Below are 27,785 nucleotides of genomic sequence, written 5' to 3'. Positions count from 1 at the left end.
AAAGTATTGGAGTTTCAGCTATAGCATCAGTCCTTCCAATGAACACCCAGGACTGATCTCTTTTAGAATGGACTGGTTGGATCTCTTTGCAGTCCAAGGGGCTCTCAAGAGTCTTCTCCAACACCACAGTTCAAAAGCATCAGTTCTTCCTAGACAGCATATTAAAAAGCAGAGACATTATTTTGTCAACAAAGGTCCGTCTAGTCAAGGCTTTGGTTTTTCTAGTGGTCATGTATGAATGTGAGGGTTGGACTATAAAGAAAACTGAGCACTGAAGAATTGATGCTTTTGAACTGTGGTGTTGGAAAAGACTCTTGAGAGTCCCTTGAACTGAAAGGAGATCCAACCAGTGCATCCTAAAGCAGATCAGTCCTGGGTGTTCACTGGAAGGATTGATGTTGAAGCTGAAACTCCAATACTTTGGCCACCTGATGTGAAGAGCTGACTCATTGGAAAAGACTCTGATGCTGGGAAAGATTGAGGGCAGGAGGAGAAGGGGATGAGAGAGGATGAGATGGTTGGATGGCATCACTGACTCAATGGACATAGGTTTGGGTGGACTCCAGGAGTTGGTGATGGACAGGGAGGCCTGGCGTGCTGCAGTTCATGGGGTCGCAAAGAGTCAGACACGACTGAGTGACTGAACTGAACTGAACTGATGCTATTATCGGAACATGATTTGATTATTCAGTTTCTTACTACACAAAAGCATAAACTCTCACCACATTTATTTTGTTCCTATGGTTATTGCAATAGTCATGAAAACTAAAGAATGTAAGGAAATGTATTTACAGAACTTAAAAAATTACAAAAACTTCACACGTCTTTCATCACTTGATCATCAAACTCACCAATAACTAATAAGCCGTGGAGATAAGACTGAATTTTCAGCTTCAGACTCAAAATGTTGAAACATTTTCATTTCATAATGAGATAAGTTATACCATGCTTAAATTAGAGGGTTAAATGGTTTCTTTATAGAAAGAGTTCTGGAAACAACATGAAACAAGAAAACAATGCTTAGTTCTTCTGGGAAGTGTATTATGTTGTTGTAAAACAATGACAATAAATATTTTTGAAGATAAACAATCAGCTTAGAGATAAATCATCTTCTTGGGGCTTCCCTGGTGAGTCAGTAAAGAATCTACCTGCCACTGAAGGAGGCATGAGTTCAGTCCCTGGTCCAGGAAGACCCCACATGCTGCGGAGCAGCTAAGCCCGTGCACCGCAACTACTGAACCTGTGTTCTAGAGCCCAGGAGCCACAGCTACTGAATCTCCTGAGCCCCAGAGCCCATGCTCTGCAGCAAGAGAAGCTGCCACAATGAGAAGCCTGCACACCACAACCAGAGAGTAGCCCTCTCTCCCCGAAACTAGAGAAAAGCCCATGCAGCGATGAAGACCTAGTAGAGTTAAAAATAAATAAAAAATCTAACACATTTAATATAGTCTAATGGCAATGGCACCCCACTCCAGTACTCTTGCCTGGAAAATCCCATGGACAGAGGAGCCTAGTAGGCTGCGGTCCATGGGGTTGCTAAGAGTCGGACACGACAGAGCAACTTCACTTTCACTTTTCACTTTCATGCATTGGAGGAGGAAATGGCAACCCACTCCAGTGTTCTTGCCTGGAGAATCCCAGGGACGGGGGAGTCTGGTGGGCTGCCATCTATGGGGTCGCACAGAGTCGGACTCAACTGAAGCGACTTAGCAGCAGCAGCAGCAGCAATAGGTCCGAGGTTAGGCTCCTGTATTTCATGGACTCAAAGATATCATCATTTATAATACTTATTTTAATATTAAATTTGATAGCAGCACCACTTCACTGAACACCAAACTTTTAAGATGCATTCCACTTTCAGAGAGGCTTCCCTAGTGGCTCAGATGGTAAAGAATCTGCCTGCAGTGCAGGGGACCTTGCTTTCATCCCTGGGTCAGGAAGATTCCCTGGAGAAGAGCATGGCAACCCATTCCAGTATTCCTGACTGGAGAATTCCATGGACAGAGGAGCCTGGCGGGATATAGTCCATGAAACACAGCAGTTTTATGAAAGAGGAAATGCAGTTTTTATTCTGCTACTGGCATGAAAGTGACTAAGCCAACCAGGGACATTTGCTCTTTGTAAAGTATCTGCTCCCCATTTATCCATTTCAGTGTATCATTTAGAAAGCACCACCAGTGCTCAATAAAGGCATCAACTGAAACCAACATCCTGGCAACACAAATTGATTCCTTATGTGGAAAAAAAAAAAAAAATCCCTACACTAATGATGGACAATGTAATACCTTAGTTACTTCCTGGAAGTTACTTCCCTGGAACCTAAAGTAAATCTAATCAGGCTCTGGTTCACTGTTCAATATGACTCAAGGTTTTACTGTATCATTTTGTCATCAGATGAATAAATTACTTAGAAGCAATTAACATCAGTGACAGGATCTTAATGATTACTCTCTCAGTTGAGAGGTTTTCTGCTCCAAGTCATCAAATAAACAACCCAAGGTAGACATTCATTATATCAGAGAACACAAAGTACAGATGCAGGGTGGGTCTAAGTTTGGTTCAGCACCTTGTTGGTGTGATCCATATCCTGGGTGCTTTCCATTGCTGCACTTTGCTGCAGGCCTATCAGCCCTGGGCAGGTGCCTGTTTCCAAAATGGCCACAGCCGTTCAAGGCTCAGCAGGGATGCATGGTGGTGAGGCCCTCTGAAGGAGACAAAGAGAATGTTCACCTTTTACTAAAGCAGAAAATCTACTGATACAGTCTCAGCCTTCACCCTGAAGATATTCTTTTTTTTTTTTTTCCTTAAGAGTAATTAGTTTTGTTGATTTGACAGTCCTTTATGATCACGAGCTATGAAGTTCAGGAAATTATTAAAATATGTTAAGAAAAGTAAACATTTTTTGCTCTCATATCTAATGTCTCACAGTAAACTGTCTCTGCAAATAATTTGTGAAGTGCTAGTATAACCTCTCAAAGCATGTCTAATTTCATCTATGAAGTGGAGAAGGTATAAATGATAAAGTACTCAAAAAAGAATTAATAGTTAGTGAAGGAATGCCAAAATTCTTTTTCTCCCCATGACTTCTATCACAGTGATATTAATTGAAGAATGTTTATATATAATCATATTGATGCAGAAGGCAGTTTCATGTTTCTTTTCCTCCCTCCCTTTCTCCCTCCCTTCCTTCCTCCGTTCCTTTTTTCCTCTCTCCCTCCCTCCGTTTCTCTTTCTTTCTTTCTTTTTTTTTGCCATTTAAGATAATATTGACAAGTCTGAGGAACTAGGACATAAGGCATTTATTGGCGGACACTTTTTGGCCTACCACACACTGATTCACTCATTCAGTTATTTATTCATGCATTTAACAAACATTTAATGAATAATTACAGTGGTTCAGGCGTTGCTCTGATGCTTGAGATATAACACTGAAGCAAATGTGCAGTTTTTGCATTCTTGGAGTTTGCATACTAGCATCAAGGTTAGTAACATTTTTCATAAAGGATCAAACAGTAAATATTATTTGAAGACCATATAGATCTCTCTGTTGGAAGTATTGAACTCTGCTATTGTAAGCAGGGAAAGAACTCCCAAATTCAGAAATGAATAGTGTATGCGTATTCCAATAAAGATGAGTCCTTTCAATGTTTACTTGAAACTATCAAAACATTGTTAATTGGCTATACCCCAACACTCTGGGAGATGGTGAAGGACAGGGAGGTCTGGCATGCTGTAGTCCATGGGGTCACAAAGAGTCAGACACAAGTGAGCGACTGAACAACAAAACCTCAGCACAAAATAAAAAGTAAGGCTGATTCATATTGATGTATGGCAGGAACCAATACAATATTGTAAAGCAATTGTCCTCCAATTAAAAATAGATAAATAAAGCTTTACATTTACTATGATGAACCTAAACAATGTATTAAAAAGCAAAGACATTGTTTTGCTGACAAAGATATGTATAGTCAAAGCTTTGGGTTTTCCAGTAGTCATATATGGGTGTGAGAATTGGACCATAAAGAAGGCTGAATGCTGAAGAATTGATGCTTTCAAATTGTGGTGCTGGAGAAGACTCTTGAGAGTCCCTTGGACAGCTGCTGCTAAGTCACTTCAGTCGTGTCCGACTATGTGCGACTCCATAGACAGTAGCCCACCAGGCTCCCCTGTCCCGGGGATTTTCCAGGCAAGAACACTGGAATGGGTTATCATTTCCTTCTCCAATGCATGAAAGTGAAAGCGAAGGTGAAGTTGCTCAGTTGTGTCCGACCCTCAGTGACCCCATGGACTGTAGCCTTCCAGGTTCCTCCGTCCATGGGATTTTCCAGGCAAAAGTACTGGAGTGGGGTGCTGATCTAATCAGTCAATCCTAAGGGAAATAAACTCTGAATACTCATTGCAAGGACTGTTGTTGAAGCTGAAGCTCCAATACTTTGGCTACCTTATGGGAAAAGCTGACACACTGAAAACAACTGAGGCTGGGAAAGATTGAAGGCAAAAGGAGAAGAGGGCAACAGAGGATGAGCTGGTTGGATGACATCACTGATTCAATGGACATGAACTTGGGTGAACTCTGTCCTGGAGATAGTGAAGGACAGGGAAGCCTGGCATGCTCCATGGGGTTGCAAAGAGTCAGACACGACTTAGTCACTGGACAATAACAACAGTGCTTGAATAAAACTATTCAATAATGAAAAAAAGTTCAAAAAAGGAAAAATAAAATCAAAAAATAAAAAATGATTATATAGATATATATGCCTTATATATTTGCATATATGTATATATTTGCATATATGCATGTATATATGCACAAAAATACAAAGCATGCTAGATTTCTCCCATAGGTTGTCATTTGCTGACCCTTGTTCCAGACAGATAACATGGGGGCAAACAGTACATAAATACAAAATAGGTCAGATTGTGATAGTGATAAGTGATAGAAGCAAAGCATATTCAGAGGAATGGGAAGTTCTAAAGGGAAGGACGTTGTTAACTACCGTAACAGATCAATTGCAAAATAGCAGGGGTTTCATAAATAGATGTTTCTCAGGGTTTATATGAAGTTCAATACTGAGAGTTCTGATCAGTGGGAAGTCTTCCATTTGGTCATTCAGGAACCCAATCTCTTGCTCCCTGGCATCTTGCCCTCTGGAGAACTTTAGAATTCTCTATATAAAGTTGGTAGTTGAGGACAGGGAGTCAAGGGCATACACAGAAACTTTAATCCAACAGGACTGGAAGGGTTGATCAATTCCACTCAAATTACATACACTTACATCCCTACAACTCAATTTCCTGACCTCACTTAAGTATAAGAAAAGCAAAAAATATAGTAGAGCTAGGTGTCCAGGAGCACAAAAATAAGCAAACAAAAAAGATTGATAACCAGTTAGCAGTATTTGACTTAGAGGGTGTTGAAGTTTTAAATAGGGTGTGTGTAGGGGTGCTCAGTCGTGTTTGATTCTTTATGACCCCATGGACTGCAGCCCATCGGTCTCTTCTGTCCATGAAATTTTCCAGGAAAGAATACTGGAGGGGGCTGCCATTTACTCCTCCAGGAGATAAAGTGAGATTCAGGTAGTGCCACAGTCAGATGTTTTCTATTGAGGTATAGTTGATTTATAAAGTTTTATCAGTTTCAAGTGTGTATATGTGTGTGTGTATGTGTATGTATTCCTTTTTAAATTATTTTCCCATAGAGCTTATTACAGAATATTTGGTTGAGTTCCCTATGCTATACAGTCAATCCTTTTTGTTTGTCTGTTTTATATATAGTATTGTGTATCTTTTAATCCCAAACAATTTATCTCTGCTTTCCACTTTCCCCTTTGGTAGCTCTGTTTTTCTTTTTAATATAAATAAATTTATTTACAAAACAGAAATAGACCCACAGCAATTGTCAGACCCACATCCAGTGACAAGTATCATCTTCCTCAGTCAGCAGATTTATATCAAAAGGGGACAGGGTCTACCTTTCATTGAAAAGTGATAATTTTGGCTCTTTTACTGAGAAATGATGTGAAGGGGAGTGAAAACAGAGTATTGTAATATTTTCCTAAAGTATTACCTGCTTTCGTAAATCAGGTAAAAGGTGATGATATCTTGGAACAGATAGTTTTGGTGCTGCGCTGTGAGAGAAAAGGATAAATCAAGAGAAAGCATTCAATTATCCACAACAACATAAGGAATAGAGAGTTTGCTGCTAACCAAGAAGAAGACCTAAAACTTTTATTGGCAGGAGGGAGACAAGGAAGACAGAACATGGAAATGAGATGTATTTTAGACATATTTAGAGTAGATATTTCAACCTGAAAATATAACTTGGGAAAGCAGCAGCATGTACATGATGATAGAAGACTAGATGATTCCAGTAGGGTAGTAAGTGTTTTAAAAGAAAATATATTGATGGACTGAGTTCTCAGCACCCAGAATCCGGAGGCTGGAGAGTTAAAGAAGATCAAACAAAGAAATCTGAACACAATCTTTGGAGAGTAGGAGAAGAATCAAGAAATCTGCATCCAAGAAATGAGTTATAAAACATGTTTCAAGAAAGAGATAGTGTTAGTTAATTCCAACATCGCTGTGAGATAAGTAAGATGACTGGGGGCTAACCTCAGTTTAGCAACTCAGGGTCAATGGTGGTATTGACAGGAGATATTATTGTAAAGCCATGGAACTGAGAGCCTTTTAGAATCAGATAAAGAAGAGAATTGTGAACAAGATACAGTTTGAAGAACTTTAAAATAAACAAAGTGCTTCCCTGTTGGCTCAAATGGTAGCCTTCAGTGCAGGAGACCGAGGTTTGATTCCTAGGTTAGGAAGACCCCATGGAGAAGGAAATGGCAACCCACTCAGTATTCTTGCCTAGATAATTCCATGGATAGAGGAAACTGGCAGGCTATAGTCCATGGGATTGCAAAGAGTAGGACATGCCTTTCTTTCAAGGTAAAGAAAAGATTAAAGGGAGAGAAAAGGGAAAGCGACCTTGGATCAAGAGACACTTTTTTTTTTTTTTTTTTTTGCTGTGAGCTAATATAGCTGTATATTTATAGAAGTTCTTTAAAAAAGAAATAAGTTAGTTATACATGAGTAAAGGAGGACAGATACTAGAATAGAATTAGTGGAATCAAATGAGGAGAGCTTCTCTTTGAATGCGGTGCTCGTTGCTCAGTTGTGTCAGACTCTGCCTTTGGGCTATAGCCTACCAGGCTCCTCTGTCCATGGCATTTTCAAGGCACTGCCTGGAAATAGAGTGTGCTGCCATTCCCTTCTCCAGGGGAATCCTCCTGATGCAGAGATCAGACCCCTGTCTCCTGCATCTCCTATTTGGCAGGTAGATTCTCGCTGGTGACTCAGCAGTAAAGAATCCACCTGCAATGCAAGAGACGCAGGAGACATGGGTTTGACTGCTGGGTCTGAAAGATCCTCTGGAAAAGGAAATGAAAACCCAGTATTCTTCCAGAAAAATCCCATGGACAAAGGAGCCTGGTGGCTACAGCCCAAAGGCTCACAAAGAGTTGGACACAACTGAGCAACTAAGCACATTGACACCTGGGAAGCGTTCTCTTTGGATAGAAGCATAGAAAGAATCTTTCACAGTGGCAGGAAAGAGAGCCAAGTGGGACAAACACAAATTGGAAAGAGAGACAAATTGGGACAAATACAGATACAGGTACAGTGATAGTTTTCACGGTGGAAGTTTGTACAGTTTCCTTCTGATCTTTACTATTTTCTCTGTAACACAGGAACCAAGGTCATTCAATAAAATAGATATTAGTAGGTAGGGGGAAGATGTAAGGAAAAGATTGAAAATCATTTAGGGAAGTGAAAAAAAGTAGGAGAGAAGGTAGCTTTGGTATTTGTGTTTATTGATAGCAGCCCGTTTTTTGTTCTTGGTTAGCAATTAATAGTGAAGTCAGGTGGCATGCCATGGGTTTTAACATATGTGTTTGACAAGTGTGAGAACAGACAAAAGAGTTAGATTTAACCAGGGTGGGAGTTGTGCCAGACTTCTATGACAAAGCGAGACCAAAGTAAGGGAATTGAGATCCAATATTAGGAAATGGCCAAGCATGTGTAAACATAATGTTTGTTGAATGAATGAATGAAATAGAATCCCTTGAAATATCAGTTGGTCTGGGGAGCACAGGAGAGGTGGAGGAAATTGTGAGAGAAAGAGTGAATGATTTAGAATTCATGGATTATGAGTATCAGAGACACAGGAGATATTTAAATGTGGGTGAGTGACTTATTCTTGAGGCTTTTGTCCTCAAAAGTCAAACTGCAAACTGCAATATAATTACGTGGAATCACTTCAATAACTTATGAAAAATGTTTAGCACAGTCCCTCATACGTAGTAAGCACTCACTAAGCAGTCTCTGTCACTGTTATATAGAGTGGGATATGTACTGTTTTTTCTTTAATTCCTTGTCTTAAAAAAATACTTGTTGGTATCGTATATGCCTTAGTATTTCCATATATTTTTGCCAAAACTATACTTTTATGACTAAAATAAAAAGCACCTTACTGAACTGAGAGGAAATATTAAGACAAATGGATTTCCCTGATGGCTCAGCAGCAATGCAGGAGATGCAACAGGCACCGGTGCAATTTCTGAGTTGGGAAGATTCCCTGGAGGAGGGCATGGCAATCCACTCCAGTATTCTTGCCTGCAGAATCCCACAGACAGAGGAGCCTAGCGGGCTACAGTCCATAGTATTGCGGACAGTCAGACACGACTGAAGTGACTGAGCATGCATACACATTAAATTAAATACATGATTGAGAGACTTCCAGAAAAATCAAAGATCTTTTATTATTTAAAGTCCAAATTTATATGAAACCATCTTTTAAAATGTTAGCATTCTCTACTATGTAAAGTCCTCCTAAGAGTTTCTATTCTAGGTTATATATTTTACCAACCTGTGTCTACAAATGCTATGAACTGGAGCCAACCATGGTGGCTGAAAATATCAGTTTTAGTAGAATGGATTAGATTCCATGTAATTAATACAGATCTCTGAGAGATGTGCACAATGATTAGGGTTGCACAAATACATAAAGAAGCTGTGTTCCTCAGCTTCTCCTGCTCACTTGCCATTTCTCCATCATTCATGTTTAATTAAAAGATTAGTGGATAATTTTGGGGGGGAACAAGGGAGGAAGTTCCTGTCTCCTTCTATGGTTTCAGGTAGTTGTGCTATTAAAAGCAAGAACTTCTTGCCAGAAAGACTTGGATAAAAACAGATCTCATCTTTTCATACCTGTGGCTTTTTTTTTTCCCTTTGACCTGTGTATTGAAGTTATAAATCAGTAAGAAACATGATGAGATTTACTCTATGCAACTAGGATTATAAGGAAAGCAGTGTGTGTATGTGTGTGTGTTTTCTGTATCTTTGATATATTTTTTGATATTTAAGTTATTGTGTTAATCACTCAGTCATGTCTAACTCTTTGTGACCCCATGAACTTTAGCCTGCCAGGCTCCTATGCCTGTGGGATTTTCCAGGCATAATTAAGACTACTGCAATGGATTGGCATTCCTTTCTCCAGGGGATCTTCCAGACACAGGAATCAAACCTGGGTGGCCTGCATTGCAGACAGATTTTAAATATTTGGACCACCAGGGAAGCCCATATGTATGTGTGTGTGTGTGTGTATTATATATATATATAATACATTTAATTAATTAATTTTTTTAATTCATTTTTTAAAAATTTTACTTTACAATACTCTATTGGTTTTGCCATACATTGACATGAATCCACCACAGGTGTACATGAGTTCCCAATCCTGAACCCCCACTCCCACCTCCCTCCCCATATCATCTCTCTGGATCATCTCAGTGCACCAGCCCCAAGCATCCAGTATCATGCATGGAACCTGGACTGGTGATTCGTTTCTTACATGATAGTATACATGTTTCAATGCCATTCTCCCAAATCATCCCACCCTCTCCCTCTCTCACAGAGTCCAAAAGTCTGTTCTTTACATTTGTGTCTCTTTTGCTGGCTCACATACAGGGTTATCGTTACCATCTTTCTAAATTCCATATATATGTGTTAGTATACTGTATTGGTGTTTTTCTTTCTGGCTTACTTCACTCTGTATAATTGGCTCGAGTTTCATCCATCTCATTAGAATGGATTCAAATGTATTCTTTTTAATGGCTGAGTAATACTCCATTGTGCATATGTACCACAGCTTTCTTATCCATTCGCCTGCTGGTGGACATCTAGGTTACTTCCATGTCCTGGCTATTATAAACAGTGCTGCGATGAACATTGGGGTACACATGTCTCTTTCAATTCTGGTTTCCTCGGTGTGTATGCCCAGCAGTGGGATTGCTGGGTCATAAGGCAGTTCAATTTCCAGTTTTTTAAGGAATCTCCACACTGTTCTCCATAGTGGCTGTACTAGTTTGCATTCCCACCAACAGTGTAAGAGGGTTCCCTTTTCTCCACACCCTCTCCAGCATTTATTACTTGTAGACTTTTGGATCACAGCCATTCTGATTGGTGTGAAATGGTATCTCATTGTGGTCTTGATTTGCATTTCTCTGATAATGAGTGATGTTGAGCATCTTTTCATGTGCTTGTTAGCCATCCGTATGTCTTCTTTGGAGAAATGTCTATTTAGTTCTTTGGCCCATTTTTTGATTGGGTCATTTATTTTTCTGGAATTGAGCTGCATAAGTTGCTTGTATATTTTTGAGATTAGTTCTCAGTTGCTTCATTTGCTATTAATTTCTCCCACTCCGAAGGCTGTCTTTTCACCTTGCTTATAGTTTCCTTTGTTGTGCAGAAGCTTTTAATTTTAATTAGATCTCATTTGTTTATTTTTGCTTTTATTTCCAGTATTCTGGGAGGTGGATCATAGAGGATCCTGCTGTGATTTATATCAGAGAGTGTTTTGCTTATGTTCTCCTCTAGGAGTTTTATAGTTTCTGGTCTTAAACGTTTAGATCTTTAATCCATTTTTAGTTTATTTTTGTGTATGGTGTTAGGAAATGTTCTAGTTTCATTCTTTTACAAGTGGTTGACCAGTTTTTCCAGCACCACTTGTTAAAGAGATTGTCTTTTCTCCATTGTATATTCTTGCCTTTGTCCATAGGTGTATGGATTTATATATATATTTTTTTGTATACTTATATTTAATTTTAAGCTCTTGATGGCAACTGAATTAGGTTTATATTTTGAATCTCTGCATTAAAGTAGGTCAGACTTGCTCACCCAACTTACTAGCCATCTCTAGTAATATTTTACAGTCTTCAGATTTTCATTGTTCAAGTTAGTTAACTACTAAATTCAGCTGAATAGATAAGTCAAAAGGGCAGGAGTGCATGAAAACTTTACAGTGGCTTGGAAAGAGCATTGAATTAGTCATGAACTTGGATCTTTATTGTGTTTCTGCAGCAACAGATTGGGTTTTATTTCCTTAGGCTTTAAGTAAGAAGTTAATTGATGCTTTTGAACTGAGGTGTTGGAGAAGACGCTTGAAAGTCCCTTGGACTGCAAAGAGATCCAACCAGTCCATCCTAAAGGAAATCAGTCCTGAATATTCATTGGAAGGACTGATGCTGAAACTCCAATACTTTGGTTATCTGATGTGAAGAACTGACTCATCAGAAAAGACCCTGATGCTGGGAAACATTGAAGGTGGGAGGAGAAGGAGATGACAGAGGATGAGGTGGTTGGATGGCATCACCAACTCAAAGGACATGAGTGTGAGTAAGCTCCTGGAGTTGGTGATGGAAAGGGAGGCTTGGCGTGCTGCAGTCCATGGGGTCACAGAGAGTTGGACACAACTGAGTGACTGAAGTGAACTGAATTGAGAAGTTAATATGAAGGTCTCCGGTGGTTCTTACAAAATCAATATTTTAGAGGGGTTAGATGAATGTGGGTTGACTAGTGAGGTTGATCTGAAAATGTCTGTGTGTCATAGGTCCAAAAAAGAGTAGAAAAGAAAGGTTAAGGCTGGCTGTGTTGTGTCTGTGTCTTTATATTTGTGTAGAGAAATGCTCACTCCAGTATTTCCACCTGGAGAATCCCACGGACAGAGGAGCCTGACAGGCTAATGGAGTCTCAGAGAGTCAGACACAAGTGAGCAAATGAGCATATAGAATGTGCAACCATCACACACACACACACACACACACACACAAACACACATACATGCACATATATAACCCAAGGCCATTAGCTACATTTTCAACAAAAGGTCAATGCTGGGAAATTTATGAATCATCTTTGTTAGAAGGCAACTGAGAATTCTGAAGAAGTGTTTTACTCCCTCAGGAATAAAACTGAAGCAATAGTCTCTATTATTTTTTCTTTCCTGGCTACACCCCAAGGTATGCGGGATCTTAGTTCCACAACCAGGGATTGAACCTGCACCCCTTGCATTGGAAGGCAGAGTTTTTAACCATTGGACCTCCAGGGAGGTCTTAAGGGTCTCTGTTGTTGCCTCAATCCCACTTCACATCCACAGAGCCTTGACGACAAAGCCAAGGAGGAGGTACGTCCCAGCTATGCCTAGAGAACCATTTACCTCAAGTGACATGTCAACGTATGGCAAAACCAATATAATATTGTAAAGTAATTAGCCTCCAGTTAAAATAAATAAATTTATATTAAAAAAGAAATAAAGAATTTAGTGGAAACTAAATTTCCAATTCTTTTTGTTTTGTGTGATACACTTGCATGGGATTCAAGTAGTCTGAAGTTAAAGAAGCTATTTCAAGAATTCTTTACAGAAAAATATCTCTATTATTTTACATGTCTCTGTTAGTCACTAAGTCATGTCTGACTCTTTGTGACCCCATGGACTGCAGCCCACCAGCCTCTTCTGTCCATGGGATTCTCCAGGCAAGAATACTGGAGTAAGGTGCCATTTCCTTTTCCAATTATTTTACATACATTCATGTAAAATATGTTTGTCTTATATTCAATAAAACTAATAACAGTAATGTATTAGCATATATTTGAACACTAAGTATATTTTAGAGTCACTGTTTTTATAATGGTAAATTCTGGAATTTAAATAGACCAGAATGTGGAGAATGATATCTCTTGCTCAAAGGCAAAGGGAACAAAGCCAGTGTCTGTGACTCCACACAGGGTTCCAGGCTGACTGGCACTCTGCCAACTTCAATATACAGCTTCCTAAGTCATCCTGGTTGTCAACTTGGACCCAGAAAGCTAGACTTGGAAAGAGCATGGAGGAATATTAGTGGGAGGTTTTAATGGGCTAGGGTGACAAGTGGTTAATATCATTTTTGCTTGATATTCCATTGGCTGGAATGGAATTAATCCCATGGATGCCCTTACTGCATGGAAGCCTGAGAAACATGATTAAGACATATGTGCAGAGGAAGAGACAAATGTGGATCTGGGTGAATTACTAACAGCCTCTGCCATGAGTATTATATATGGTAAATTTGATTATCACAAGGAAGACCAATCTCAATGATTTATTAAGACAAGTTTGACTACTAACAATATTTTAAGGTTTAGTTCAGTTCAGTCACTCAGTCACGTCCGACTCTTTGCGACTCCATGAATTGCAGCACGCCAGGACTCCTGGTCCATCATCAACTCCCGGAGTTCACTCAGACTCATGTCCATCGAGTCTGTGATGCCACCCAGCCATCTCATCCTTTGTCGTCCCCTTCTCCTCCTGCCCCCAGTCCCTTCCAGCATCAGAGTCTTTTCCAATGAGTCAACTCTTCGCATGAGGTGGCCAAAGTACTGGAGTTTCAGCTTTAGCATCATTCCTTCCAAAGAAATCTCAGAGCTGATCTCCTTCAGAATGGACTGGTTGGATCTCCTTGCAGTCCAAGGGACTCTCAAGAGTCTTCTCCAACACCACACTTCAAAAGCATCAATTCTTCAGCATTCAGCTTTCTTCAAAGTCCAACTCTCACATCCATACATGACCACAGGAAAAACCATAGCCTTGACTAGACGGACCTTAGTCGACAAAGTAATGCCTCTGCTTTTGAATATGCTATCTAGGTTGGTCATAACTTTTCTTCCAAGGAGTAAGCATCTTTGAATTTCATGGCTGCAATCACCATCTGCGATGATTTTGGAGCCCCCCAAAATAAAGTCTGACACTGTTTCCACTGTTTCCTCATCTATTTCCCATGCCGAGACCGGATGCCATGATCTTCGTTTTCTGAATGTTGAGCTTGAAACCAACTTTTTCACTCTCCTCTTTCACTTTCATCAAGAGGCTTTTTAGTACCTCTTCACTTTCTGCCATAAGGGTGGTGTCATCTGCATATCTGAGGTTATTGATATTTCTCCCGGCAATCTTGATTCCAGCGTGTGCTTCTTCCAGTCCAGCGTTTCTCATGATGTACTCTGCATATAAGTTAAATAAGCTGGGTGACAATATACAGCCTTGACATCCTCCTTTTCCTATTTGGAACCAGTCTGTTGTTCCATGTCCAGTTCTAACTGTTGCTTCCTGATCTGCATACAGATTTCTCAAGAGGCAGGTCAGGTGGTCTGGTATTCCCATCTCTTTCAGAATTTTCCACAGTTTGTTGTGATCCACACAGCCAAAGGCTTTGGCATAGTCAATAAAGCAGAAATAGATGTTTTTCTGGAACTCTCTTGCTTTTTCCATGATCCAGTGGATGTTGGCAATTTGATCTCTGGTTCCTCTGCTTTTTCTAAAACCAGCTTGAACATCAGGAAGTTCATGGTTCACGTATTGCTGAAGCCTGGCTTGGAGAATTTTGAGCATTACTTTACTAGCATGTGAGATGAGTGCAATTGTGCAGTAGTTTGAGCATTCTTTGGGATTGCCTTTCTTTGGGATTGTAATGAAAACTGACCTTTTGCAGTCCTGTGGCCACTGCTGAGTTTTCAACATTTGCTGGCATATTGAGTGCAACACTTTCAGAGCATCATCTTTCAGGATTTGAAATAGCTCCACTGGAATTCCATCACCTCCACTAGCTTTGTTCGTAGCAATGCTTTCTAAGGCCCACTTGACTTCACTTTCCAGGATGTCTGGCTCTAGATGAGTGATCACACCATCGTGATTATCTGGGTCGTTAAGATCTTTTTTGTACAGTTCGTCTGTGTATTCTTACCACCTCATCTTAATATCTTCTGCTTCTGTTAGGTCCAGACCATTTCTGTCCTTTATCGAGCCCATCTTTGCATGAAATGTTCCCTTGGTATCTCTAATTTTCTTGAAGAGCTCTCTAGTCTTTCCCATTCTGTTGTTTTACTCTATTTCTTTGCATTGATCGCTGAAGAAGGCTTTCTTATCTCTTCTTGCTATTCTTTGGAACTCTGCATTCAGATGCTTATATCTTTCCTTTTCTCCTTTGCTTTTTGCATCTCTTCTTTTCACAGCTATTTGTAAGGCCTCCCCAGACAGCCATTTTGCTTTTTTGCATTTCTTTTCCATGGGGATGGTCTTGATCCCTGTCTCCTGTACAATGTCAGGAACCTCATTCCATAGTGAATCAGGCACTTTATGTATCAGATCTAGGCCCTTAAGTCTGTTTCTCACTTCCACTGTATAATCATAAAGGATTTGATTGAGGTCATACCTGAATGGTCTAGCGGTTTTCCCTACTTTCTTCAATTTAAGTCTGAATTTGGTAATAAAGAGTTCATGATCTAAGCAACAGTCAGCTCCTAGTCTTGTTTTTGTTTACTGACATTCAATATTCGAAGCAGGCCAGTCATCTGGAATAGTTACTGCTAAAAATAAAATATAGTAAATCATGTCAACAACTTGATACAGTGGAATTTTGTGTAAATACTTATTAATTTATATGGCACATCATTATTATCATTCCTATAGTTGGCATAGTAATAACAGTAAGGTTTAAACTTAAGCCAGGCTCTTATCAAACTTAAGCAAAATAGAATAAGGAAAGAAGACAGTTGCTAAGATATCTGCATGTGCAGTTAAGAACAAATCTTAAACTCACATCTGTTCAGTGTCTGAGTTTTATTTTGTTTTTGCAAAACAACCTGATGATGGAAAAAAGACATAATAGTAAAAATGTATGAGCATTTTTAGAATTTTTTTTTACATATTGACATTATTAGTTATCTCTCTTTGATTTTATATCATTTTGGTTCCTTCTGATATGAATTATCACCTCACAACATGGTGAAAAAACAAATTTATTGGTAAACAAAATATATGATAATGCAACTGCTTAATGAAAATTTAATTTATATTAGTAAATTAGGCATCAAATATATATTTTTAACATATTAGAGAAATAACTTTTTGGATGAAGCCAATGGAAATTGCTTTGAAAAGAAATGAATGGTAGCATCAACAGGGAAAGTATTGTAAAAAAATAAAATTCCCATTAAAAGTCCCTAAAACAGTTTCTATCATTCCCTATTTGCCACTTAAATGGCAAAGACCCTAGTGTGCTTGCATGGGTGCATGCTCAGTTGTGTCTGTCTCTTTGCAACTCAATGGACTGTAGCCTGCCAGGCTCCTCTGTCTATGGAATTTTCCAGGCAAGACTATTGGAGTGGGTTGCCATTTCCTACTCCAGGGTATCTTCCCAACTCAACGATCAAACTTGCGTCTCTTGCATCTCATGCATTGACAGATTCTTTATCATTGTGTCACCTGGGAAGAATTTTAAATAAATTTTACCAAGGCATTAATTTGAATGAGAAACTGTGATATTCTTATAAGAAGTTAAAGGAATTAACTCAATATATATTGCATAGGAACTGCCAACCTTCTGCATCTTGACTTGATTTCATGGTACTCTGTTATTTCTTGTCTATATTTTATAGAGACAATTATATGCTTTGTAAATTTGAGATTTTATAAAGTTCTCTGGATTGCTCCTGAATGGCCAAAGTTTACTTTATTATGGGTTTTGATATTTTGGGTTATTTTATGAATTGTGATCTATTTATCATTAATAGAATTTTAAATGATAGGAAAAATTGCAGCAGTGAAGATATTATTCCCAAGATGTTTGTTTATTTGTTTTTTTCTTTTTCTTTTCTTTTCTTTTTTTTTTTTTTGGTAAGAGGATAACCAGTGGCTAGCGCAGAAAGATATAACTAGGAAACCATGTATGTGGGAAGGTGTTTATGACCGTATGTATTACATAGCATCCACAGTATCAAATTTTACTATCATTAAGTAGAATTAGATGTGGTAGATTTACAGACATTCCACCAAGTTTCATAAATATAATCTTTTCTTTCTTGGGAATGAAGAAGTACTCACTGTTTTCTATTTTGGACAAAATATGTTGCACTAATAATTCTCCTGTCTAGGCTAACAAAATCTCTCAAAGGACTGTGACTTAAGAAACAAATGAAAGGCAAATATATCTGGGGAAGAGAATCAATTTCTACCCTTATAAAGTATTTACAATAGTGTTATTTTATACTTTAGAATATTTTCCAAATAAACCTTAAAGAGCATGCTGAAGCCAAGATTTTCTACAGTCACCTTTATAAGCAACCCTGCTGCTGCTGCTGCTGCTGCTGCTGCTGCTAAGTCTCTTCAGTCATGTCTGACTCTGTGCGACCCCATAGACGGCAGCCCACTAGGCTCCTCCGTCCCTGGGATTCTTGAGGCAAGAACACTGGAGTGGGTTGCCATTTCCTTCTCCAGTGCATGAAAGTGAAAAGGGAAAGTGAAGTCGCTCAGTCGTGTCTGACTCTTAGTGACCCCATGGGCTGCAGCCTACCAGGCTCCTCCGCCCATGGATTTTCCAGGCAAGAGTACTGGAGTGGGGTGCCATTGCCTTCTCCGATAAGCAACCCTAGACTTGACTAAATCTTGAACACTTAAAACCATAGTCAAGTTCTGGCCACATTCCCTGCCACCTTGTTTCTTGTCTGTCCATTGCTTAGTCATTTACTCAGTTCTCCAGACTTAGTTAGCTACCATCTTCTGGGATATCTCTTTTTTTTTCAGAAGTCATACAGAGAGCAATTAAATTAATTAGCTGAGAGGTAAAAGCCTCTCAGGTGGAGTTAGTGGTAAAGAACACACCTGTCGATGCCCAAGACACGGGAGAAGCAGGTTCAATCCCTGGGTCAGAAAGATCCCCTGGAAGAGGGCATGGCAGTCCATTCCAGTATTCTTGCCTGGAGAATCCCATGAACAGAGGAACCTGGCGGGCTAAGGTCCAAAGTTTCAGACACAACTGAAAAGAGTCTACAAAGAGTCAGATACAATTGAAGTGATTTAGCATTTATACTAAAAGGTATGTTCGATCTTATTCCTCAATCTTAGTAATCTGACTTTTGCCTTACTGGAAACCAGTTTAACACCTATGGCTTGTTTGTAAGAAGAGTTCTCCCTTCTACCTGTTTCCTCTGTACTTGAATTCCTGAATTGGTGTTTTGACTGCTATTCCTTAGCTGTCGAATTGGCGAGAACTCTGCTCCCTGGACTCAGGACTCCATTTTTTGTCCATTATTTACATTGTGACAATGCCATTTTCCCTATTTCTCTAATTTCTTGCAAATCTATTGGAAAACTACTAATTTTTGCTGGACTTCCTGGATGTTACTTCTTTGGCAGAACTTTATTTTGCCATTACATGTTTGAGCCAGGATTGATTTTCTACAATACTATCAGAGAAAGCTTCCTTGTTAGTTCAGTGGGAAAAGAATCTGCCTGCAGTGCAGGAGACCCGAGTACCATCTCTAGGTCAGGCAGATCCTCTGGAGAAGAAAATGGCAATCAACTCCAATATTCTTGCCTGGAGAATTCCATGAACAGAGGAGCCTGGTGGGCTACAGTCCATAGGGTTGCAAGAGTTGAGACACGTTTAGCAACTAAACCACCAGCACTATCAGAGAGATAATGTTAGATTTTGTTGAAAGATAGATATTTTCTGAGGATTTCTCTGAGACACTATCTCTATTCTATCATTTTTGAAAGCAGTTACAAATTGAAAAGTTAAGCCAAATGAATTATCTGGAAATTTCCCATACTTTTTCTCATATTTTGGTGTCCTTGGAATCAGTTAAGTCTACTACAGTTTTCCTTAGTCAGCCAAGCTATCAAGGCCCCTATATAATAGTAAAATATTTGCCAAAAATACTTTTTTGTTTTAAAAGAAATAAACAGAACAAAATCAAAGTTGTGTAAGGGAGACTTAATCATGTTATGAACTGACTGAAGGAAAAGTACTACAATTTTTTTCTTTGTTATCATAAATGGGGGAAAGAGATCATTAAAGGCATTAAGGCATTATCTAAGAAACTAGAGACCAGGTATTGATTCGAGTCTTCCTCACATTTTACTGATTTCTCACCGAGGGTATATTCAAAGGCACATGTTTATGGCTGCTAGACATTTAACTCGAAAATTCTGATTTATGGCTCACTGGGAATTAAAAATAGAGTTGTGTTCCAAATTTCATACACAGACACACACACAATGGAATCCACGATTGTACACTGAGTTACTGATTCAGTAGACCTTGCACTTCCTGAGTGTGAGGTTGTATCATCATAAGAACAATGCTCCCTCTTTCCAAAATTACAGTAATTCTATGTGCTTTTATTTTCTCTTCAGTCTTATTTGGTGAGTCAAGAACCATGTTAAAGTAGCTGAAGGATGTATTGCCTTAATAATAATCTTTTTATATTTTCAAAATGGTTTTCACTTATGTATTATCAGGTATAATGGCTAAATTAGGCTACAGTGCAAGAATACACAGAAGAACTGTACAAAAAAGATCTTCACGACCCAGATAATCACGATGGTGTGATCACTCACCTAGAGGCAGACATCCTGGAATGTGAAGTCAAGTGGGCCTTACAAAGCATCACTATGAACAAGGCTAGTGGAGGTAATGGAATTCCAGTTGAGCTGTTTCAAATCCTGAAAGATGATGCTGTGAAAGTGCTGCACTCAATATGCCAGCAAATTGGGAAAACTCAGCAGTGGCCACAGGACTGGAAAAGGTCAGTTTTCATTCCAATCCCAAAGAAAGGCAATCCCAAAGAATGCTCAAACTACCACACAATTGCACTCATCTCACATGCTAGTAAAGTAATGCTCAAAATTCTCCAAGCCAGGCTTCAGCAATACGTGAATCATGAACTTCCTGATGTTCAAGCTGGTTTTAGAAAAAGCAGAGGAACCAGAGATCAAATTGCCAACATCTGCTGGATCATGGAAAAAGCAAGAGAATTCCAGAAAAACATCTATTTCTGCTTTATTGACTATGCCAAAGCCTTTGGCTATGTGGATCACAACAAACTGTGGAAAATTCTGAAAGAGATGGGAATACCAGACCACTGGACCTGCCTCTTGAGAATCTGTATGCAGATCAGGAAGCAACAGTTAGAACTGGACACGGAAAAACAGACTGGTTCCAAATAGGAAAAGGAGTATGTCAAGGCTGTATATTGTCACCCAGCTTATTTAACTTATATGCAGAGTACATCATGAGAAATGCTGGGCTGGAAGAATCACAAGCTGGAATCAAGATTGCCAGCAGAGATATCAATAACTTCAGATATGCAGATGACACCACTCTTATGGAAGAAACTGAAGAGGAACTAAAAAGCCTCTTGATGAAAGTGAAAGAGGAGAGTGAAAATGTTGGCTTAAAGCTCAACATTCAGAAAATGAAGATCATGGCATCTGGACCCATCACTTCATGGGAAATAGATGAAGAAACAGTGGAAACAGTGTCAGACTTTATTTTGGGGGGCTCCAAAATCACTGCAGATGGTGATTGCAGCCATGAAATTAAAAGACATTTACTCCTTGGAAGGAAAGTTATGGCCAACTTAGATAGCATATTGAAGAGCAGAGATATTACTTTGCCAGCAAAGGTCCGTCTAGTCAAGGCTGTGGTTTTTCCAATGGTCATGTATGGATCTGAGAGCTGGACTGTGAAGAAAGCTGAGCACCAAAGAATTGATGCTTTTGAACTGTGGTGTTGGAGAAGACTCTTGAGAGTTCCTTGGACTGCAAGGAGATGCAACCAGTCCGTTCTAAAGGAGATCAGTCCTGGGTGTTCTTTGGAAGGAATGATGCTAAAGCTGAAACTCCAGTACTTTGGATACCTCATGCAAAGAGTTGACTCATTGGAAAAGACTGATGCTTGGAGGGATTGAGGGCAGGAAGAGAAGAGGATGACAGAGGATGAGATGGTTAGATGGCATCACCGACTCGATGGACGTGAGTCTGAGTGAACTCCGGGAGTTGGTGATGGACAGGGAGGCCTGGCGTGCTGCATTTCATGGGGTCGCAAAGAGTCGGACATGACTGAGTGACTGAATTGAACTGAACCCAGATATCTGGTCAAATGTTATTCTAGATTTTTTTTTCTTTAGATGAGATTAACATTTAAATAAGGCAACTTGGAGTGAATCAGATTACTTTTCATGATGTGAGTAGACCTCATCCAATCAGCTGAAAGTCTTAACAGAAAAAAGCCAGCTTCCTTCAAAGGAGAGATAATTCTGCCAGAAGACTACTTTCAAAACTACTTTCAAACTCAAACTGCAGCATCAATTCTTCCCTGGCTCGAGATTACCAGTCTACTCTGCAGATCTTGAACCTGCCAGCATCCACAATTGTATTAGCCAACCCCTTAAAATAAATCACTCTGTCTCTTTTATTCTCTCATATTTATAGGGGCTTCCCTGGTGGCTCAGATGGTAAAGAATCTGCCGGCAATGCACGAGACCCAGATTCCATCCCTGGGTCAGGAAGATCCCCAGGAGAATAGAATGGCAACCCAGTCCAATATTTTTGCTTGAAGAATTCCACGGAGAGAGAAGCCTGGCAGGCTATAGTCCATGGGGTTGCAAAGAGTTGGACATGACTCTCTGAGCAACACACTTCACACACACACACACACATACACACACATGTACATGATACACCCACACATATTGTATAGGTTCTGTTTCTCTGGCTAATCCTGGCTAATACAATATGCCAGGTAAAAAGCTTAACAGTTTTACAAATATAAATGGTTCTAAATGGCTCTTCTAGCCAAAATTATCACCACTCAGTGAGTACAATTTCTCCATCTCTCATAGGTGCACTAAATTTTCATGTTTTATTGGCAAGAGTGACAGTACTCTAATTCCTGTGCGCTCATTATCAGCTTAGTGCAAATCAATCTGTCATAACATTTTGACTCAAGAGTTTGGGCAGGAGGATTGGCTTAATTACCACTAAGTGACTAGAAAAAATCAGATCTACAAAGCAGAAAAAGGGGGTCTTCTCATGAGTTTTCTACCCAGGAAACACACCGAGGATGAGAAGAAAACAGGATAGATTTCCTACTGTGCTCAGATGAGCCTCATGGGGGGAATTAACCAAAGTAAAATAAAACTCTGACCAAATGTCAAGAGAGAATGAAAGCGTTGGATCGATTTAGTGTAGTAATCCACAGTTCAGAGCAATGCCTGTTGAGAAAGTGATAAACATAGAGTCAAACGGAGAACTGTTTCCGTGAAAGGCAGTTGCAGTGTAACAACAAGCAGTATCAATTCCAAGGCCTATAGACATGATTTACGATTCAATAAAATTAAACAAGTTAGTTACTTCCTTTGCTGCTGCTGCTGTTGCTAATTCACTTCAGTCTTGTCCAACTCTGTGTGACCGCATAGACAGCCCACCAGGCTCCTCTGTCCCTGGGATTCTCCAGGCAAGAATACTGGAGGGGGTTGCCATGCCCTTCGCCAATGCATGTATGCATGCTAAGTCGCTTCAGTAGTGTCTGACTCTGCGACCCTATGGACAGCAGCCCACCAGCCTCCTCTGTCCACAGAATTCTCTAGGCAACAATACTGGAATGGGTCGCCATTTCCTTCTCCAGTTACTTCCCCAGAGTTTCGGTTTTCTGAATTTGTTTTGTGTTAATATTAAGGTTTCAAAATTTAGCAAATTTGACACAAAAAGTATTCATTAGTTCCCAAACCTGAGTGTGCAGTAGGCCTTAAGAAAGACTGCAGAGTTCTTTAAAATTTGCTCTATGGCTCAGGAAATTCAAACAGGGGCTCTATATCAATCTAGAGGGGTGGGATGGGGTGGGAGATGGGAGGGAGGTTCACAAGGGAGAGGATATATATGTCTATGGCTGATTCATGTTGAGGTGTGACAGAAAACAGCAAAATTCTGTAAAGCAATTATCTTTCAATAAAAAAATAAATTAAAAAAAAATTGCTGTTTCTTGGGCTTTCCCCAAGATATACTGAATTAGAATTGCAGAGGTGTGAAATCCCAAACCTCTCCCTGGAAAAATGGCTTCAGGTGACACTGTTGCAGGTGGTGAATGGGTCTGCCTTTGAAAATCATTGAGTTCTAGTGTCTCATTCACTCCCTGGTCTAAAGAAAATGCCCACAGAAGGATGAACTTGAATATGTGGTACAAATGCATGGGTTGTATGCCTTCCTTATATTCTTGTTCTCATTCTCATTGGCTAGAATTTCAGAGGGGATAAATGTTCCCTTAGCTGAATCAGTACTGGCCTACATAGACCAGCACTGAAAGAATAACTGGTTCCTATTGTGTCTGAAAATCTGTCCAGTACTCCACAGTTGTAGAATTCAGTTGGAGGATGTGGCTAGACACAGCGAGATGATTTTTTAAGTCAGTTATCAAAAGTAGTAGCCAGTTCTCCTGGTGCTAGTTCTTCCCACCCCTCTTTCTTCCCCACAATGGGTTTCTTTAAACCCTCAGTAACTCAGCTGAACACTGAACATCATATGTGAGAAGTGAAAGTAAAAGTCACTCAGTCATGTCCAACTCTTTGTGACCCCATGAACTATATAGTCCATGGAATTCTCCAGGCCAGAATACTGAAGGGTGTAGCCTTTCCCTTCTCCAGTGAATCTTCCCAACCCAATCCCAGGGACTGAACCCAGGTCTCCTGCATTGCAGGTGGATTCTTTACCAGCTGAGCCATAAGGGAAGCCCAAGAATATTGGAGTGGGTGGCCTATCCCTTTTCCAGGGGATCTTCCAGACCCAAGAATCAAACCTGGGTCTCCTGCATTGCAGGCAGATTCTTTACCAGCTGAGCTACCAGTAAAGGAAGAACATTATATTGATGATACTCTAAATCAAGAAAGAATTTGGAGATGAGATTAAAAGTAGGACCCATATTGCCTGACACATGGATTTTTCAGATCATGAATGGGGAGCTAAAATATATTAAGTTTTGCCATATACAGCCAGCTCTATTTATATATTATGCCATCTATAATCTAACTTCAAATATAAAACAATTTTATTGGCTGGTCCTCTCGAGAAGACTATTTCATGTGAGAAATCACACATTAAAAAGAAAGGACAGAGGAAGATATGTTATTATTTTTTTAATAATGAGATAAAAATGCTACCATTCCATTGAAATATCCCTTCACGTGCTTAGACGTGACCACCTTCTTGCTAATATCAAGCTGTTCTCTATTTGCGATCGCTCTTCCAATCTGGTTTGTTCATTATTGGTCACTTACTCCTTCTGAAAGTATATCACTTTCTCAGCTGTCCTTAATGAGAATTGGATTCCTCCCAAGGCTCTGCTGACTTCTCCCCTGTGTCCTGCACTTCTCATATGCCTCTCCCATCTGGCCTCCTGTCAGTCTACACTCCATGATTGAACCCAGTCACTATAATGGCATATGGTTACCTGCCCCAAACCTTTATTTCTCTTGTCTAGCTCTCAGAGTTATCCATTGTGGCACTGTTTGACCAGTCTCCCATGCTAGCTAAATTAGCAAATTCACCTTTGATCTTTTACTCTCCCTCATTCCGTAGATCCACTATGTCATGAAAATCACATTTTCTATTTGGGGAAAAAAAAACAACTATAAAACTACAATTATCTTTCAACTTTCACATCTCCAATATTAAAAATCTATATCACCTTGTTCCTGGGTCACTTTAGGAGCTCTTTCCCAAATTTTCTTGAATCCAGGTTACCCCAGCAACACTAACCAGTGTTGACAATTTTTCCAAGTTAATTTTCACACATCAATTACATAATCTAGTCAAGAGCTAAATGTCCACTATTCACAGAATTCTGTGTTTTATATTATATGGTACACAAAACCAAAAAAAAAAAAAAAGATCAAGAGACCCAACTTTCAAGTAAAATACTGCTTATTACTGGGGTAGTACAAGTTCTATTAGATAGCTAGAAAACAAAGAGGAAATGAAAGTTTTAGTTGTTTAGTCATTCCTGACTTTTTGTAACCCCATGGACTATATAGCCTGCCAGGCTCCTCTGTCCATGTAATTCTCCAGGCAAGTATACTGGAGTGGTTGTCATTTCCTCCTCCGGGGGTCTTCCAAACCCTAGGATCGAACCCTGGTTTGCTTTGCAGGGAGATTCTTTACCATCTGAGCCACCAAGGAAGCCCAGGAAACAAAATGGAATATAAAAAATTACATAATAGATAAATATTAGTAGATTTCTAAGAAAGTTATAACATCAAGGAAGAAGAGAACATGCCAATATCTACAGATTTTTAAAAAATACATTAATATGTTGCATTTAAGTGGCAGGATTCTTAGAATAAATATTCAACCTATGAGGTGCAAGTAAAGCAAATTAGGAATTGTGTGCAACGTTTAAAAAATCATTTAATAAACCTTCTTTGAGGTAAAAATGGGGTAGAAATAGAGGATCAAAGATTGAAACTGACGGTTGAGGCTAGATCATTGACATATTGAATGTAAATAAATATGTATATAGATAGATAAATATATGGATAAGTTCAGTTCAGTTCAGTTGCTCAGTCATATCCAATACTTTGCGACCCCATGGACTGCATGCAGCCCGCCAGGCCTCCCTGTCCATCACTAACTCCCGGAGTTCACTCAGACTCAGGTCCATTGAGCTGGTGATGCCATCCAACCATCTCATCCTTTGTTGTCCCCTTCTCTTCCCGCCTTCAATCTTTCCCAGCCTCAGGGTCTTTTCGAATGAGTCAGTGCTTCGCATCAGGTGGCCGAAGTATTGGAGTTTCAGCTTCAGCATCAGTCCTTCCAATGAATATTCAGGACTGATTTCCTTTAGGATGGACTGGTTGGATCTCCTTGCAGTTCAAGAGGCTCTCGAGAGTCCTCAATGATATTTAGACACAAACAAAAAAGATGTACAAGTATTAGATACATGAAACAATAGACAAATGGATGGATAGATGAGTGGATTAAATAATAGGTACATAAATATAGAAAGAACATTATGCATGAAGATGAAGAAATTTAAAGGGCTCCAGGGAGATATTCAAGGAAATTGCTTTGAATAAGTTTTAAAATTTTAATTATTTTAGGATGAAGTGTCACCTGCCAATGTTTGAGTAAAAAGATAGGGACTGAGGATTTCCCCAGACATTAAACTCAGCACAGAATTTCCAGGGACTGTGTTATTTTAAGTAATAGAAACACGGTGCAGGTGAATCTAGAGAAATTTTTATTTATAGGGGAGTTCTTGAGAAGTTGAGAAAATTGCTATAGGGAATCTGTAGTTCAAAAATAGAAGGCATTTCACTGAGGACAATGTAAAAAACTGATGAATTCATTTTCTGCCCCCTCTCTTATTTTAAAGACAGATTACAATGTGGTTATGTCTCACATTTTAAAAATCTCTCACAGTACACAAAGTATTTTTTTTTCTTTAAGTATTTGAGTGCAGTGAGTGTATGACTTCCTAAGAGTCTATCTAAAAATAAGAAGACCCATTTCTACTTTAGTCTAATTTCTGGATAAAAGGAAAGAATAAACATTTTTCATTCTGTTTATCCATTGAAACCCTGACAAAAGTCTGTATGGACACATCTAAAGTGAATGCTAACCTTCAAATATCAATAAGATATTTTACATTTTCTAAATCTTATGCAGACAAGTAAAAAGAATTGTTTACTCAGTCACCCTTTTTATTCATTGGTTGATATAAAAATCTAGCCTGATTTGGATATTTTCAGCCATGGTATTTATGGCCAAAATCATATTAGTGAACAAAAATTTTAAATTCAATAATGTTAAATCACATTGTTAAAAACAAGACAACAGGCCTCAAATGGAGTCACTTATGCTAAGTCCCACATCACAAATCCAAGACTTATTACTTATAATGTTAGCAATCCTGGAAGCGGAATGTTAGACCAATCAAAGAGGAATCTCCTGGTCAGCACCAGTTACGTCATCTGATGGCAGACCCCTGCCATGCCATAAAGGAAAATGACCTTGTGATAACCAACCTGAGTTTTTTAGCTTATATAACTTCCTTGTTCCCGCTCCCTTCTAGCTATAAAAGTCTTTCATATTGTACAACTCCTTGATGTTCCTTTCTGTTAGATTGGATTCTGCTTGACTCAAATAAACTTAAGCAAATTTAATATCCTCAGTTTACTGGGATTACCTAGTAGCTCAACTGGTAAAGAATCCAACTGCAGTGTAGGAGACTCCGGTTCAATTCCTGGGTCGGGAAGATATGCTGGAGAAGGGATAGGCTACCCACTCCAGTATTCTTGGGCTTCCCTAGTGGCTTAGCTGGTAAAGAATCTCCCTGCAATGTGGGAGATATGGGTTTGATCCCTGGATCAGGAAGATCTCATCACCATCAAGCTGAAAGTTAGACTCAAACTTCCTAAGTGATACGGAACAATATTTACTGTGATAGATGTCTAACTAGTGAACATCTAATATATTTTTACCCAATGTGATCCTACATTGGCCTCAAAATAAATAATACATTCTTTTCCAGCCTCTTAACAGCAGCCAACTTGTAAGGAAAGGAAAAATTGCCACAAGAATAATTCAA

The sequence above is a fragment of the Oryx dammah genome, unplaced genomic scaffold (genome assembly GCF_014754425.2).
Source record: "Oryx dammah isolate SB20612 unplaced genomic scaffold, SCBI_Odam_1.1 HiC_scaffold_2, whole genome shotgun sequence".
In the NCBI taxonomy this organism is placed as follows: Eukaryota; Metazoa; Chordata; class Mammalia; order Artiodactyla; family Bovidae; genus Oryx; species Oryx dammah.
The sequence above is the reverse complement of the archived record's forward strand: the minus strand, read 5'-3'. Positions refer to the sequence as shown.